We start from the raw sequence: 15,576 nt of genomic DNA, 5'->3' as shown, positions 1-15,576 counted from the left end.
AGAGGTCTCCCATTCAAGCACTAATTAGAAAAAACTCTCTTTTACTTCCAGGGTCAGACAAAGTCGGTTGCATTGTACTCCCTATTGAGATGATAAAATTCTGACTTTTATCAAATGCCTATTTAAGAATACATGGTTAAATAACAAATGTATCTACAGGTAACCCTTGATTTACAACAGTTTATTTAGTCACAGTTTGAAGTTACAACAGCACTGAAAAAAGTGACTTATGGCCATTTTTCACACTTATGACCATTGCAGCGAATCTGTGGTTATGATTGAAATTTAGACGCTTGGCAACTGACTCAATATTTATGACAGTTACAGTGTCTCAGGGTCATGTGATCATCTTTTGCAACCTTTTGTCAATGGGGAAGTCAGATTCACTTAACAACGGTACTAATCTAACAACTGCAGTGACTCATTCAACAATATGGCAAGAAAGATCATAAAATGAAGTAAAATTCACTTAACTTTCTCACTTAGCAACAAAATTTTCAGACTCAATTGTGGCTCTACGTTGAGGACTATCTGTATTATTTATGCATAAGACTAATGACTGAGAGATATCTGTCTGTAGACTGGCCTGGTAATAGCACACCCAATTTAAGTTCAAATATGTGCAACTTTTCAGTTGCTTTTGAGTGTTCAGCATCACTTTCCCTTAACCTGGTGCCCTCCTTATTTAGAATACAACTTCCATAAATCCAAGCCAGGAAAGCCAATAACTGGGATGAGTTTGAAACAATTAGAACCAGAGTTTCTCAAGGGCATCTTTCTTTATAGGGTTCCAAGCTATACCCACTCACAAAATAAGACCCAAGTATAATTAGCTTTTTAAAGTACTGACATTAATTCAAATGCAACAACTTCTTTAAAAGCAGAACATTATCGTTGCCTCTTTATTAAAGAGAATGGGAATGAAAGCCTAATTATACATTCTCTTAGGAAAAGCATAATTACAGTATTACATTTTCAATTAAACTTTAATCCTATGAATTGTTCAGCAAAACATTCAGTAAAATTCCCTTTCCCACGAAGCAATTTATATTAGGAAAAGCCTTGCTACTGGTATCTCTAATAGATTGATATTAAAAATAATAACCAAGTTGAGACTGAAGACAAAGTCCTGAACAACAATGTCACTGCTCATTTCCATTATCACTTTATCATATAATAACAGGATCTTTATGGTTGATTCCTCATGTTTTTGTGAGCCAGCCTAAGGTTTCCAGTTTAGACGACTTCCAAAGAGATATACTGTATATACCTAGCACAAAAAGACCAACGTTTGGGAAGAATATTGAGAAATCTACTAGATGCGTTTGTGTTTGTGATTTTAACAAAACTATCTCTTTTTTTTCTTACTGTGGTCAACACAGACAAGACATTTATGTAGTGCAATTGCCCTGTCCCAACTGAGGAATGTTAGGTATATTCTGATGTGTTTCCTCATGATATTTACTTTCTTGAGAAAATACAATAGGGGAAGATAGAACAGATGCACAATATCTTTTGATGGTAATGCCAAGAACGGTTATTGGGAAACATCCCTCTGCTTGGTTTGCAGGATGCACCAGGCTGAATATTTGATTTGGGCTTATCATGATGTTTGAATGGATTAGCTTCAATAGTGAAGTAAATCACTGTTGTTTGTTCAACAAATGATAAACAAAGCAAACTGTGGCAAAATTCTGCAGTCTTTTCCCCCCCTAACTTTCCAAGTTCCCTTTGAGCTAAATAAACAAAAACCAGTAACAAAATTTTCCATAATTTTGAAATGAAAATATAGGAAATCTATAATGTAATTCTTAAAACAGATTCAACTTAATTAAAAAAGACTCCCTGGCCTTTCCCACTTATGAAACCTGATTAACAAAAGAAAATGTCTCCATCAGCCTTTGTTTTATTGCTCCATTCAATATGGAGTTCTCTTTACAAATTATATGTGGCTTCTAGGAATCAAAACTCTGCCCACCCTTAAACTGGTACAATACCTGAAATCAGCCTAAAAGAAAACAGTGGAGCTCATATAAGCAGTTACTAGATATACTGTACCTTGCAAGACAAAATAGCAAGTGCTGCATTCTGTTTATGACCCCCCCCAAAAGGTTCTAAAATCCCCCCCCTTTTCTAATTGAAAGAAGAAACTTTTGGGCTTACATTTAGCTCCTTTCTTTCACTATTTGAAATCGACACTCTCATCCTAAACAGTAGCTAAACATACTTAGTCCAACTCAGTTATTTGAAAAGCCAAAGAGATGGACAGATATCTTATTTTGCAAAACTTAAGAGCTCACTAGAATCTTTGTTTTGCCAAAAAGAAAAAAAGGATAATAAAAACACATAGCTATAAGCTTCTTTCTACACAGCATTTCTGATAATTTATTTTCTCTAACCCTTTGAAATCTCTAAAATCAACTCACATGGAACCATTTTTTTCCTGTGAAAATGGAACCGATTGAAAATGGAAACAACTTCAACTAAACACATTGGGATTTACACATAGTATACAAGTATAAAATGATACATTTTGTGACAGATAAGTGAATTATTATATATTTTAGTCCACTAGCATTCACAGGAGTTTTTGATATGGTGGCGTAAGGCAGATCCTACGAATAAGGAAGTTTGCAGAAAATTCTACCCATTATGCTTGGCTGTATTATTTTTTATTTTACATTTAACAAGGACAATTTTGCACACATTCTTGCAGGAAAGCTGATAGGTACGATACTGTCCTGTAATTGCTACTGGGCATGTATTCTTTCCATTAAGTCAGGACGAAGCCAAAGCTAGCAAAGTCTGTTTCAGAAATGTCAAATTCTGAAAGGAGGGTGCTTTTTCTGTTTTGAAGAGCAGATAGCTCAGGGCAGCAAGCCAAGACAAAGATGCCCTTGGCTTTCTCCACACCGGCTAAGGGTATCAGGCTTTGGCACAGCAACAGAAATTCCAACACACTGGAGACCTTCGGTGCCAGGATCATGGGAGAGTTTAACAGCCTTGAGTAAAGCTCTTCACTTATGGATACCAGAGCAGCCCTCTAAGGTAATATTTACCTAGCAAAAGCAAACGTACAAACGCCAGAAGGAACATTTGGTCAGGTGAGAGGATCAGGGTTGATTGGGGGATTTCCTCCGTCCTTCATTTTTGACTGCTTCTTTCCTCGAACTTTAAACAGCTATTTTGTCTTCAGTGCCCTTTAATAACACTTCAAAGAGCGGGAGCTGAGAAGATACATAATTGATGGGATCCTTACAACTCATATGAGATGAGCAAAGGCAGACAGTGTAAAGTCAAACAGGAATGGGGGACCTTGTTAGATGTTTCATTCGTACATAAGATGATGAAAACAAGAACTGTAGCAAATTGGAGGTCAAGTGTGAAAAGGGTGATTACTCTTACACTGAAAGTATATGTCATGCAAATACTGCTGTACAATCTAAAGCTAGAAAACTAGAAATTTGAGAAGCCAGTCCTAGAGGGCTTACTGGAAAAGAACATAGCTTTTGATTACAGTACTAAACTCTTTGCTATGCTTTATTATTCCAGCTTATTAACAATTGCTTCATATGCAAACTCTTAGGAAGCCAAAACACGTGGATAGATATTGTTAGACTATCTGGGAGCCAAAAGACGTAAATTCATTTCCACTCTTTGCTATTAATTGGTTGAAGAGTTAAAATGCCTTAACTACCTTTAAACCTAAAGGGAACATGGGATACTAATAATTCTACAGTTTTACTCCTGAAAGATATTGTATGCATGCGTGTTTGCACCTGCATAAATATATGAGCTCCTCCAGTTTTCTCCTTGTGTGTTCTTTGAAAAAGTGATGCCATCCCAGATCTAATACATTTAGGTTAGATTTTGCATAGGCAGCTTGATATTTAATTCTCCTCATATCACATTATGTTCTCCAAAAATACACTGAGCAGAGCTATTTACCAAAACTCTGGAATAATTTCTGCAACAACATTTATCAAAGCGGTGAACAAAAGATATCCACCTCCATATAAGAATAAACATAAGTTGAAATAACAATTATTATTATGGGAATATATCAGTGGTGGGATTCACATTTTTTACTACTGGTTCTGTGGGTGTGGCTTGGTAGGCATGGCAGGGGAAGGGTACTGTAAAATCTCCATTCCCTCCCCACTCCAAGGGAAGGTTACTGCAAAATCCCCATTTCCTCCCCATTAGCTGGGACTCGGGAGGCAGAGAACAGATGGGGGCGTGGCCAGTAAGAGGTAGTATTTATCGGTTCTCCAAATTACTCAAAATTTCCGCTACCAGTTCTCCAGAACTGGTCAGAACCTGCTGAATACCACCTCTGGAATATATAATGGAATGTGAAAATGACCTTTGAAGGGGGGGGGAGGGAGGCTTCTTAGGGAATGATCAGATAAAAGGGGGGAATGCCCATAGCTGAGTAATGGATATAGAAAGAAACTTAGAATTTTCCCAATGAAACAGGCAGTAAAAAGAGAGTGCAGAAGACTTGTGCAGCTGTCAGAATGTCGCTGATTGTTCCATCTGGAGAATAATAAAGCTAAGCTTTATTATTTTAAACTCTGCAACCAGTTAACAGCAAAGAGGGGAAATGAATTTACATATTTTGGCTCCCAGATAGTCTAACAATATCTATCCACATGTTTTGGCTTTCTAAAAGTTTGCATATGAAGCAATGGTTAATAATGCAGTTTGCCCCATTGCTTCCAAATATATGGCCACTGCAGGTAAAAGGATAAGAAAGAATTCCAGAAGCCATGCTCAGTACAGATAGATCCTCAACTTACAACAGTTCATTTAGTGTCCATTTGAAGTTACAGCAGCACTGAAAAAAGTGACTTGTGACCGTTGTTCACACTCATGTGAACAAAAATGGTCATAAGTCACTTCTTTCAGTACTGTTGTAACTTTGAACAGTCACTAAATGAAAACTATTGTAACTCAAGGACTGCCTGCAACTGAGCTTTCACAAGCATGCTAGTAACTGAAGGTAGAGTTCAAGAATGGGTTGAATCACCAATCTATTTGAAGACTTAGACGTAAGTCCAAACCACATTTGGACTTAAATGTGCACAAAGAGCACATCTGTTTCTCTTGGCTGGAATGGACAATTTCCTCAAAGTTGGGAGAAAGTAGGACCTGCACAACAGGGAACGCACGTCAGCAAAGATTTATCTAATGGAGTAGTGTCCACTGAGAATTAGTATTGTACAGTTTCAAGTAAAACCAGTTGGGATTTGTGTTACCAAAACTCATGGTGGCTTTGCTGTTGGTATAGAACGTTATGAAATAAAAAGTTCCAGTAGTGCCAAAGCAAACTGCCAACATCATGCATTATTGGTAAATTGACAAGATAAATACGTGACTGGGGGGAAAAGTTACTGTAGTCTTTGATGCTGTCTCCCAATAGGATATGCTAAACTCATAACTGATTGGACTGATCTTTCAGCCATTTTTTCTCTTTCTTAAATGTAGCTCAGACCCAATCTTGAATAAGGTGTGTGTGTGTGTGTGTGTGTGTGTGTGTGTGTGTAAAATTTAAATTATTACTCAAAACACATGTGACAAGGCATGAATGTAAACTATCTCTTATCCCTGGACCTCAAACTAAGCCAGGCTGAAACTGTCTCATTTCCAGAATCTAATTCCATGCTTTAAAAAAAGCATTTTATTATCCTCTTACGATTAGTGCTCCAAATCAGGAACCAATTTATCAATGGATTCTTTATCAAACTGGTATCTAATAACAAGGATGGTAATCCCCTACCCATATGCCATATGCAGCTCCACAACAATAATTTTATGGCTCTTGGGATTGGCCCTGTTCCTAAAAATGCTACTAACATGCAGAGATAGTCATTTCCCTGTTGCTTTAATACTGGCTTAATCTTTGGGAAGTGCAAGATTCATTTTAAAAGAAGATCCTGCTTACCTGGCTGTAAATACCACAGCAAAAGAATATGAAGTCCTTAGACACTAAATATTCCCCAAGTCTGCTTTAAAACAACTACAGAAAGACAGCTTTGCAAATTAAAAAAAACTCTGTAATTCATGTAATTGTAATATGTTCATTTGAGTGGGAATGGAAAGAAGAATCACTGCGATTTAAAGTGACTAGAATCAAAAAGAAATTGTGCTCTCTGATTAGGCAAAGAACAAGCATGATTAAACAAGATCATCTATAAATGTAAGTTCGACTTGTTACAGGATCTAAAAGCTAACTTTCATTCTATTACCGCTACTAGAACTAATTGAACATTTCTATTTTGTAGGTAGCTAAATTGAGTTATCTGCCTATATATGACATGCTAAAGTTGTTACATCTGTGCAGCAATTTTTATGGTGTTGGTTTTTGTGAAACAGAGTTTATGTCAAAAAATGAAATAAATGTCTGAACTGGCATTTTTAGGGCGTGTGTCAGATTCACTTTTTTAAAAATAGAGACAGATGGAGAGAGGGATAGAAAAATTGCCAGATTTTATAAAGAACCAAAGACAAATAGATAGTCCTTATTTTGCAACCATGATTGAGACTAGAAATTTGATTTTTAAGTGAAGTGAACAACAACTGTGTTTATTATCTCTCAATTCACCACAGATCTTCAGCTTTCATTCAGTTTACAGATCTGCAAAGTTGTAAATGCAATGATTGGTCACGAAATTGCTTTTCTATCACTGTCATAACTGTGAACAATTGGTAAATGAGAGCTACCTATAGTTTCACAGAACACACACATTTCTATGTATGTATGTATATGACATTCCCTCAAATAAGCATTATATAGCTGCTTCTAGAATAGTAATTTTCATCATAAAACATTCAAAGAAAATGCATGAGGCTTCACAAGGAAATTAGCATTTTGTACCTCTCACATTTGTTTCAGTGCCTTTACCATATAGCTTTGCAACATTCACTATCCAACAAAAAGTCATCAAATAAATTATAGAACAAGCAAGAAAAAATTACTATACAATCTTCAAATTGCATGTGGAGAGGACTAAACTAACAGAATTTATGCTTTAGCAACTCTGCTTAGAATTACATTACAATAATAAGTGGATAAGTCTCTTCTAAGGAATACTTTCAACAGAACAAGGATTTCCATTTTTCATAAATATGACTTGATGATCCATCTCTTGGTTTTTAATATTCTGCAAGCCTACACCATTTTCTGACTCAGGAATCACGTTGGAAAAGTACCGTGAATGAAAAACATAAAAGTATTTGCATATTTATTTGCAGGTAGTTAGCCAAATCACATCTTCCCAGGGAAATGTGTGGAGGGAAGGAGGGACTCTAAAAGTAGCTGGTTAAAATTAGATTTCATATCTAATTTTAATTTAATCTAATTTTAACCAGCTACAATTTCCTCTAAATAATCAGCTAACTTAGAAATCTTGAAATCTGAACGCAAATCTAAGTCACGTATTACTTTCCTTCAAGCCAGATTACCTTTGATAACATCGCAGCTGTGTTTTCAAACTCATCTCTATAGCTACAAGGAATGGAAAGCATGTCCTTTAAAAAAAAAAAAACAAGCTGGGATTCTAAAAGGTTTCCAAGGAATTCATAGAAACAAACTGGAACCAGCATAAAACTATAGATTGTTTCCCCTTTTTACTAAATCCATTAAAATGTTAAAATTAAATAAATAAATATAGGGACATAGCAAATTCTAGAATATAATTCTAGGGAGAATTACGAAGTTAAACAAAACATGAGGCTCATTGTAAGACATCACCTATGTTAATGCATCACTCATCAACAATCAGGAACTGCTATGGCATAACAATTATTGTTATCTAATATAGGGGGTGGAAGGAGGGAGAGAAGGAAGTTTTAAACATATCTGAATGTATTTTCAAGCAAATGTGTGTGTGCACGCACACACACAAACACAGTGTGTATAGGGAGAGCTGTAGTTGATTAAGTATCCTGACTCAAGATCAACAGGTTATTCTGAACTCCAATTTGGAGTGCAGATAATATTCTCCTTATATACCTATTTATGGAGCAAGCTAAAAACTCCAAGAACAGCGGTTATATACCATCAGAGAATCCAAAAAGCTGATCAGGCTGTTGGGTTAGAACATCTATCTTCTTAAGACGAAAAAGAAGTCTCAACTAAAGTTCAAGTCCTGTGCTATTTTTTTAGGTGGGTAGTCTCAATCTGTTCTGAGCAAACTTAGATTTTCAAGATCAGATCAGTTTGGCTACGTGCTGCCATCTAGCAGTGCTTCACCTAGAAGGTCGAAAATAAAATATCTGCAACTGTAGGTTCTCAAATTTTATAGTCCTCAAATAAAGTTTTAAGACAGTGAAATCTATAGACATTGCTATCTAATTCAGCACCAAGGGATCCAAATCTTTGCTCACTGGTTAAAAGTGAGCCTTTCCAGGTGCAGACACAAGATTACCCTACCTCACAAGTGTGTTCTCTAAAACAGTACAGCACTTAGGATAACTATGAATTATTTGCAGGATGTTTGGACATCACAAAGGAGGTTTTTTATTCCCCAAAGTGCACTAAAATTTATGCTATACCCTCTACAGTTCAATCAGGAATTATTTTTATTTATTTTTCTATACTGTGTTTTATTGCTTGAAAGGCACCCAGAGTCCCTGTGAGCAAGTATGTGACTATGTAAATTTTGTTTAAAAATTAAGGTATGCTGGAGATTAGCTTTTTACTCCATCAAGAGTCTATCTTTAAACAGCTGCATAACTAACCTCAAACAGTTGTCTCAAAGACAGAGGTGAAACGATGAAAAAGAAAATAATGTCTTTCAAATCTGCTTCTGTTAAGCAACTGTTAATGACAGAAGTCTTTCATAAGGGAAAACATGCCCATGTTAAGACAGCCTGGAGACTCAGACTTTTTAGAAACGCATGGCTTGTTAATTATTACCTGTGGTAACCTAAAAGCTACGCCAGGATCCGGGGAGGGTTTAATTGCAATGTCAAAAGTGATTTTATCCAGAAAGAAAACAATGCGTTTGTGAAAGTTAGCCTAAAATCCATTGCAAGGAGAGAAAAAAAATCACTCACTAAGTGATTGCAGCAGATAAGTGTCTTCGACCCGAGTTCAGTTTGCTTTGCTTTCCGAGATTCACCCCAAAACTCGCCCCTTTCTTAAGAAGCCCTGGACTCTTTTACCCCACTTGGCTAAGAGTAAGAGCAAACGTCCACCAGGTTATCGCCCGTCACTCTTCCTATAGCGTCCTTTTCCCACCTACCTCGTTGGGGAGAGAGAGAGGGAGGGAGGGAGGTCAGGTGCAGCAAACCGCGTTTGGGAAACGCTTTCTAGACAGAGCATTTGCGCTACTCCCGGTTCAAAGGAATGCTTGTGCCCAGGTTAAGTTGCCAACCGCGGAAGGAAAAAGCCCTCGGTCGTAGTTTTCGCGCAGACGGAAAAGGCTGGCAAAACCTCTCGGACAGCTCGACCTGTTCCTTCCAAGAAGAAGGAACAGCTTGGAAGAGAAAGCCAGCCAGCCAGCCGTCCAAGCAACCCAAGCGGGGAAAAAGGCTTTTTTGGCAAGCCGGAAATGACAGAGCACCCGCTTGCCGCTCCGAAAGGTCAGCAAAGGGAACCTCCGCGCTTATACTTTCCTCGCGCGCTCTAAGCTTCCCGCCGCAGCCGCTTCTCCGGTGCCGGGAAAGCAGGCGGAGGAGGAGGCGGAGGCGGAGGCCGCTGCTGCAGCCACGCCTCCATTTGAGGTGGCCGCGCAGCCTGGCTCGCTGCCAGGCGGGGGCTCCCGATTGCCGGGCGGAGACACCGGGGTACTCCCGAAGAGGTGGAAATCTATGGAGGTTCTCAGTCATCCAGGTCACGGTTGTCCCCAAAGTGCTTTCTCAGGAGGCAGTTGGACGTTCTGTTTTTTTCTTTGAAGATGTTTCGCTTCTCATCCAAAAAGCTTCTTCCGTTCTGATTGGATGGGATTGGTCTTTAATTTTCTACTAGGCTAGGGTCTTCCTTTTTAAAGATAGGTATGGCCTTGGCTAAGGACCATCGGTCAGGCCAGGAGCTGGTTCAGAAAGATACCTCATAGATTGTGCTTAGTGGTTCAGCTAGGGCAGAGGCAAGCTTTTTTAGGAAATAGGCACATAATCCATCAGGGCTGATAGAGATGGCTTTAGGTTGCGTAGTGCTTATAATTTATATTCCTTATTTATACTCCTTGCAGATAGATAATTTGCATCCTTTTAGAGGGTCCTTTTAGAAGCACTTGGAGGTTATTCAGGTCCTCAGAGTCACCTGAGTAGTGCAAATGGTTCCTGTAGTCTGCAAGTTTTCTGGTAACCCATTCATACTCCCACACTATTCGAAGAGTAGTCATCCCAAAATGCATAGCTAAAATCTGGAGGTTCTCTGTAATCCACATCACGTTTGTCCCCAGGATATGGTTGTCCTCAATGAGATTCCAAAAGGATGCAGATGACCAGCTGTCTGCAGGGAATATAAATTCTTCCATTCCCCTACCATCCAGCCAGAGCTGAAGAAGTTTCTTGGATGAGAATCAAAAAGCCTTCAAAGAAAAAACAAGAAAGGCCAGTTGCCTCCTGAAAAAGCACTTTTGGAGTTCCGAAGAGGTGGAAGGACAGAAGCACGAAGGGGCAAAGGAGTGAGCTGGGTAAATGAATCCAGGGGCCTCCTGAGGAATGAAGAGCCCCCCATTATGTGGATCCCCAAAATGAGATCAATCAGGTTGAAGCCAAAGGGTAGAGAGTAGTTATTTAACCTATTGCTTCCTGTGGCTTTCTAGACCCATAACCCTGAGAGGTCTTGCTTTTCCAAAGCCTTATAAATCTTGGAGCCACAATCTCAACCCCTCTAATTTATGAAGCCGTGATTTGGAAACGCATTTCACAAATGCTGCAAGCCTTCAGCTGGCACAATGATATGTGAGTGATAACAAGCATGTTTTTGCATTAGTGTCACATTGCTATTGTAGAGTCTGAGTCTCAGCACCTTTTCTTATATATTGACATGTGAGTGACTGTGTCTCCAATTGTCTTTGGTCTTACACTCTGCCTAATTAAAGCAGGGGTGGGGGACTTTCCTGGCTTCCACAGCCACAACTATTCACTTGTTTCAGAATGTATAACACAAGTATGTCAGTCGCGGCATTTGTGAGAGTGTCATCATATATGTATCACTTGCCCTTTACCTGTTCCCACGCATTGGTGCCCATGCAGTCATTTTCCATTTACTACAGGAAAATTAAATCACCATTCAGTGACTATTCACTAATATTAATAAAAGTATAGGGGTTCATAAAGATATTCTAAAAGCCCCAAAGTCTAGAAAGATGTGGTTGTCCTCTAAAATCTTTGCTACTGATGCTAGGTTGTATTAATTAGGGCATAAAGGAGTGAGCCCTTGTTATTTGTCCCAGTTTCTGCCAACCTAGCAGTTCGAAAGCACGTAAAAAATGCAAGTTGAAAAATAGGGACCACCTTGGTGGAAAGGTAACAGCATTCCGTGTGCCTTCAGCATTTAGTCATGCCGGTCACATGACCACGGAAGCATCTTCGGATAGCGCTGGCTCTTTGGCTTTGAAACGGAGATGAGCATCGCTCCCTAGAGTCGGGAATGTCTAGCGCATATGTGCAAGGAAAACCTTTACCTTTAAAGATATTCTAAAAGCCCCAAAGTCTAGAAAGATGTAGTTGTCCTCTAAAATCTTTGCTACTGATGCTTGGTTGTATTAATTAGCCAGAACTTAACTTTCTGTAAATAGGCAATAAATAACATCTTTCAGAGCCCACCACGTTCTATTTGCAAGGCAAAGAAGGGGGTGGGTCCCATAATTTCAGTGTTGTGCTGTCACCTTGTTACTCCTTCTCCCTGTTGCTCCATTGTACTACTATTGCTTATGATGCCATTCTACTACTTTGCTATTTAGACTATGAAATTAACCCAGAAGACCCAGTACTGTTGGCTGAGCAGCAGCCTAGCACTGCTACTTACTTAGGGTAGATTAGCTGCCTAGTGATATTGTAACTAGCTCCTAACGGAGATACCTGAAGAATGATGAAGATAGACTTCAAAAGGTATACCCATCTCAGTTTGAAATGGTTAGGAAATATTATATGCTGCTGAGCCCACCACTCACTGATCTTCCCTTTTATGTAATAAAAGTGGAAACACTACTAACACTGATACAGCTAAGACAATTCATCAGGATCCTATTGCTTTTGTCAGGATGAGGACAGCAGCAATTTAGTATGCTGCAAATTCCATTCCTTTGGAGCATCCATACAACATCACAATACACATACAAAAGAATGGAGCTTGCATAGTGATGTTGCTTTTGTGGGTCTTGTTCCTCCTATCCCGTGGATCCTGATGGCAGAACTTAAGACGTCTTAAGCATGAGACATGAAAGTTAAGTTATAGGGACATGGCATGATTGTATGATTAGTTACTGGTGGGAAAAGGCATTAACACTGAAGAAGGCCAGGTTGTAGACTGTATAAAATAGTAGTGGCTGATAGCAAGAGAATCTGCTTTGCAGTCTCCAGGCTTCCTATCTAGGATCTGTTCTTTAATCCCAAGAGTTGCCTTTTTAAAATTTGTCTATTTTTGCCCCTTTCCCAAATTTGCTTCCTAGCAATGGCAGAGCAAACCTGGTCATGTTTCTTAGAGAAGCACCAACTTGCATGTCCTAAGTGTTCACACTGTCTTATCATTAGGTGGCCAAAGTATCTGAAGCTGAAGCCCAAATACTTTGGCTATCAACAAATGATAAGAGAGGACTCCTTGAAGGAGACCCTGGTGTTTGGGAAAGACTGAAGACAAAATGAGAAGAGGACCACAGAGAAATTAGGTGGTTTGATAGTGTCATCAATGCAATAAGCTTGAATTTGGGCAAACTCTCGGAGACAGTAGAGGACAAGGGGCCTGGTGTGCTATGGTCCATGGGGTTGTGAAGACCTGGACACACAACTGAACAACAACAATGAAGTTCTGCCAAGGCCAAACTTTTTTCTCAAGTCAGTTTCTCCTCACTCTAGAGATGAAGAATCCCTGAAAATGCAAGATGCCAAATGAAATAAAAGCAGAGGGCTCCAGAAGTTCTTACATTATCTTTATCCCACAATTTCAATGTATCAAAAAGTGATTCACAACTCATCCTCATTAAAATAAACTTTAAACTAAACTCTTGAGATTGCACTTAATTGTGCATACCTCTCACCAAAAATTACAACTGGCAGATCTTAATTCTCTCCTCAAAAAATGATACTTCAGAATAGATTGTGGGATGATGTTGACAAATTTTAAAGTCAAGAGAGCAAAGAAAAGGTTACTTCAAGCTTGTAAAGTACTATGTTCATAGTTGATTTAAAGTGAGAACTCTATCAATTATGAAAGCTAACAATTATAAGAGCTGAAGAAGCTTCTTGGATGAGAAGTGAAACGTCTTCAAAGAAAAAACAGAAAGTCCAGTTGCCTCTTGAAAAAGCACCTTTGTGACAACCATGACCTGGATGACTGAAAAGTTCCATAGACATCTATCAATTATGGTTTATTCAGTGCCCCAAGATCAGCAAGCCAAGGTTTTGTGCAATGAATGAATCCAATGTCAGACCCACAAACCATCTTTTCTTTTGAGGTTTCAGGCCTGCCACATTTTCTACTGTGGAAAAATGGGAGGGGGGATTATACGGAGTTGGATAATGTGTAGCCATAACAACATTCTTCTTAGAAAGTCAAGGTCGCTTTTGTCTCTGCACCTGGCCAGATGTGGATGGGAGGAATCTGTCTTCGTGGCAGTGAAAGATTGGACCATGTGATGAACTTGTGGGTGTTGGGGCAGGATCTTGAACTTTCAACTAGGTGGCAAAACCTGGAAGCTTTCAGATTCAGATTTTCTCAGATGTGCCAACATGGCATCTCTAATAAAGTGGAACTTTGAGGATACACAAGGCTTGGAGTTTTATTTCATTGGGGGTGTTTTTTGGAACCCTCACATCCAGTTTATATGCAAATTGGTTTCTTTCTTTTGTAGATGAAAACATGTATTTTGCTTTGAATGAGTTCCTGGACTCATCCTGGACTTTTAGTGAGTTCCTGGAATCAGAATTTTATTCTTCAGCATCCAAAGTCAGGCTAATGCAAGACCTCATTTACTTTAGATATAAATATATGCTGTTTTTTCTAAAAAGAAATTCCATATACCATTGTCTGTTTTCCATAGCTCAGTCACACATTAAAATTCCTTATATTGAATCTGATTATCAGTCAAGTGGTCGTGGCTTTCTAACCTTTCAACATTGAATCAACAAGTATTTGCTAATTCTATCTAGAAATGGTGTTGGAAATTAAGTATGGATGTGTTGCATAGCCACGATAAGCACTTCACACCTACTCTAGCTTGCCACCCATCCCTTCTTAGATTGGAAAAGTCTAGCAATAAAAAGGGGTTAGATCCATACCTCAGATTAAGAGTTGGAAAGGATCTAGGTCATATAGTCCATCCCTCCACCCAAGCAAGAGACCTTACACCATTTCTGACAAATGGCAGTCCAATCTCTTCTTGAAAGCCTCCAGTAATGAAGCTCCCAAATTCGAAGGCAAGCTGTTCCATTGGTTGATTATTCTGTCAGAAAATTTCTCCTCATTTCCTAGGTTGAATCTCTACTTGATCAGTTTCCATCCATTATTCCTTGTCTGGCCTTCAGGTGCCTTGGAATATGGCCTGACCCCTTCCTCTCTGTGGCAGTCCCTCAAATATTGGAACACTGCTATCAAGTCTCCCCTAGTCACTAGACTAGCATGCCCAATTCCTGTAACCGTTCTTCATATGTTTTAGTCTCCAGTCCTCTAGTCAGCCTGGTTGCTCTTCTCTGCACTTTTTCTAGAGTCTCAAAATCTTTTTTATACTGTGGTGACCAAAACTGGATGCAGTATTCTAGGTTTAGTCTTACTAAAGCTTTATAGAGTGGTATTAGTAGCTCACTTGATTTTATCTCCTTTTTAATGCAATTTAGGATTTCATTGGCTTTTTTGGCTGCCACCACACACTACTGGCTCATATTTAACTAGTTGTCCACGAAGACTCCAAGATCCCTCTCAGTTACTGTTATTGAGCCTGTTTTCACCCAGTCTATACGTGTACTTTTGGATTTTCTTGCCTGTGTAAAACTACTTTTCTCCACACTGAATTTCATTTCATTTCATTTCAGATAGGGCCCAGTGTTCAGGTCTATCAAGATCTATCTAGATCTTAAGCCTATCATCCAGGGTGTGTTATTCCTGCCAGTTTAGTATCATCCACAACCTCAGTCAGGTGGAATTCATTTGTTATTTGATCTTCATTGCTAATGCAAATTTAGGAATAACAAGGCAATAGTGATTTGATAAGGAATCCAGTGAAGCTGAGTAACACCTGTGATTGTAAGGCCTAATGGGTGACTGTGTAGCAACAGCAACTGTCAGCATAGGATAGGACTGCAGATCACAGAAGGCATTTTGGATTCATCTGGTTTCCCTCTTGCCAACTGGATCAAAAATACCTGATTTTCAGAAAGTATCAACTGACTATGGTTACACAAAGC

The 15,576-nt window shown here is 38.9% G+C and overlaps 1 protein-coding gene across 3 annotated transcripts in view; it reads right to left on the bottom strand.

Moving 5' to 3' along the window:
* CRACR2B (calcium release activated channel regulator 2B) overlaps positions 1-9,689 on the bottom strand; it is a 35,596-nt gene extending 25,907 nt beyond the window's left edge. For 2 of the 3 annotated variants that reach the window (XM_032221509.1, XM_032221501.1), the window contains exon 1: positions 9,252-9,689. The gene's annotated coding sequence lies outside the window, so the exon portion shown is untranslated. The remainder of the gene's footprint in view (positions 1-9,251) is intronic. The other variant, XM_032221493.1, reaches the window with a different exon arrangement.
* Positions 9,690-15,576: the final 5,887 nt, after the last annotated feature.

The sequence above is a fragment of the Thamnophis elegans genome, chromosome 1 (genome assembly GCF_009769535.1).
Source record: "Thamnophis elegans isolate rThaEle1 chromosome 1, rThaEle1.pri, whole genome shotgun sequence".
NCBI lineage: Eukaryota > Metazoa > Chordata > Lepidosauria > Squamata > Colubridae > Thamnophis > Thamnophis elegans.
The sequence above is the reverse complement of the archived record's forward strand: the minus strand, read 5'-3'. Positions and strand labels throughout refer to the sequence as shown.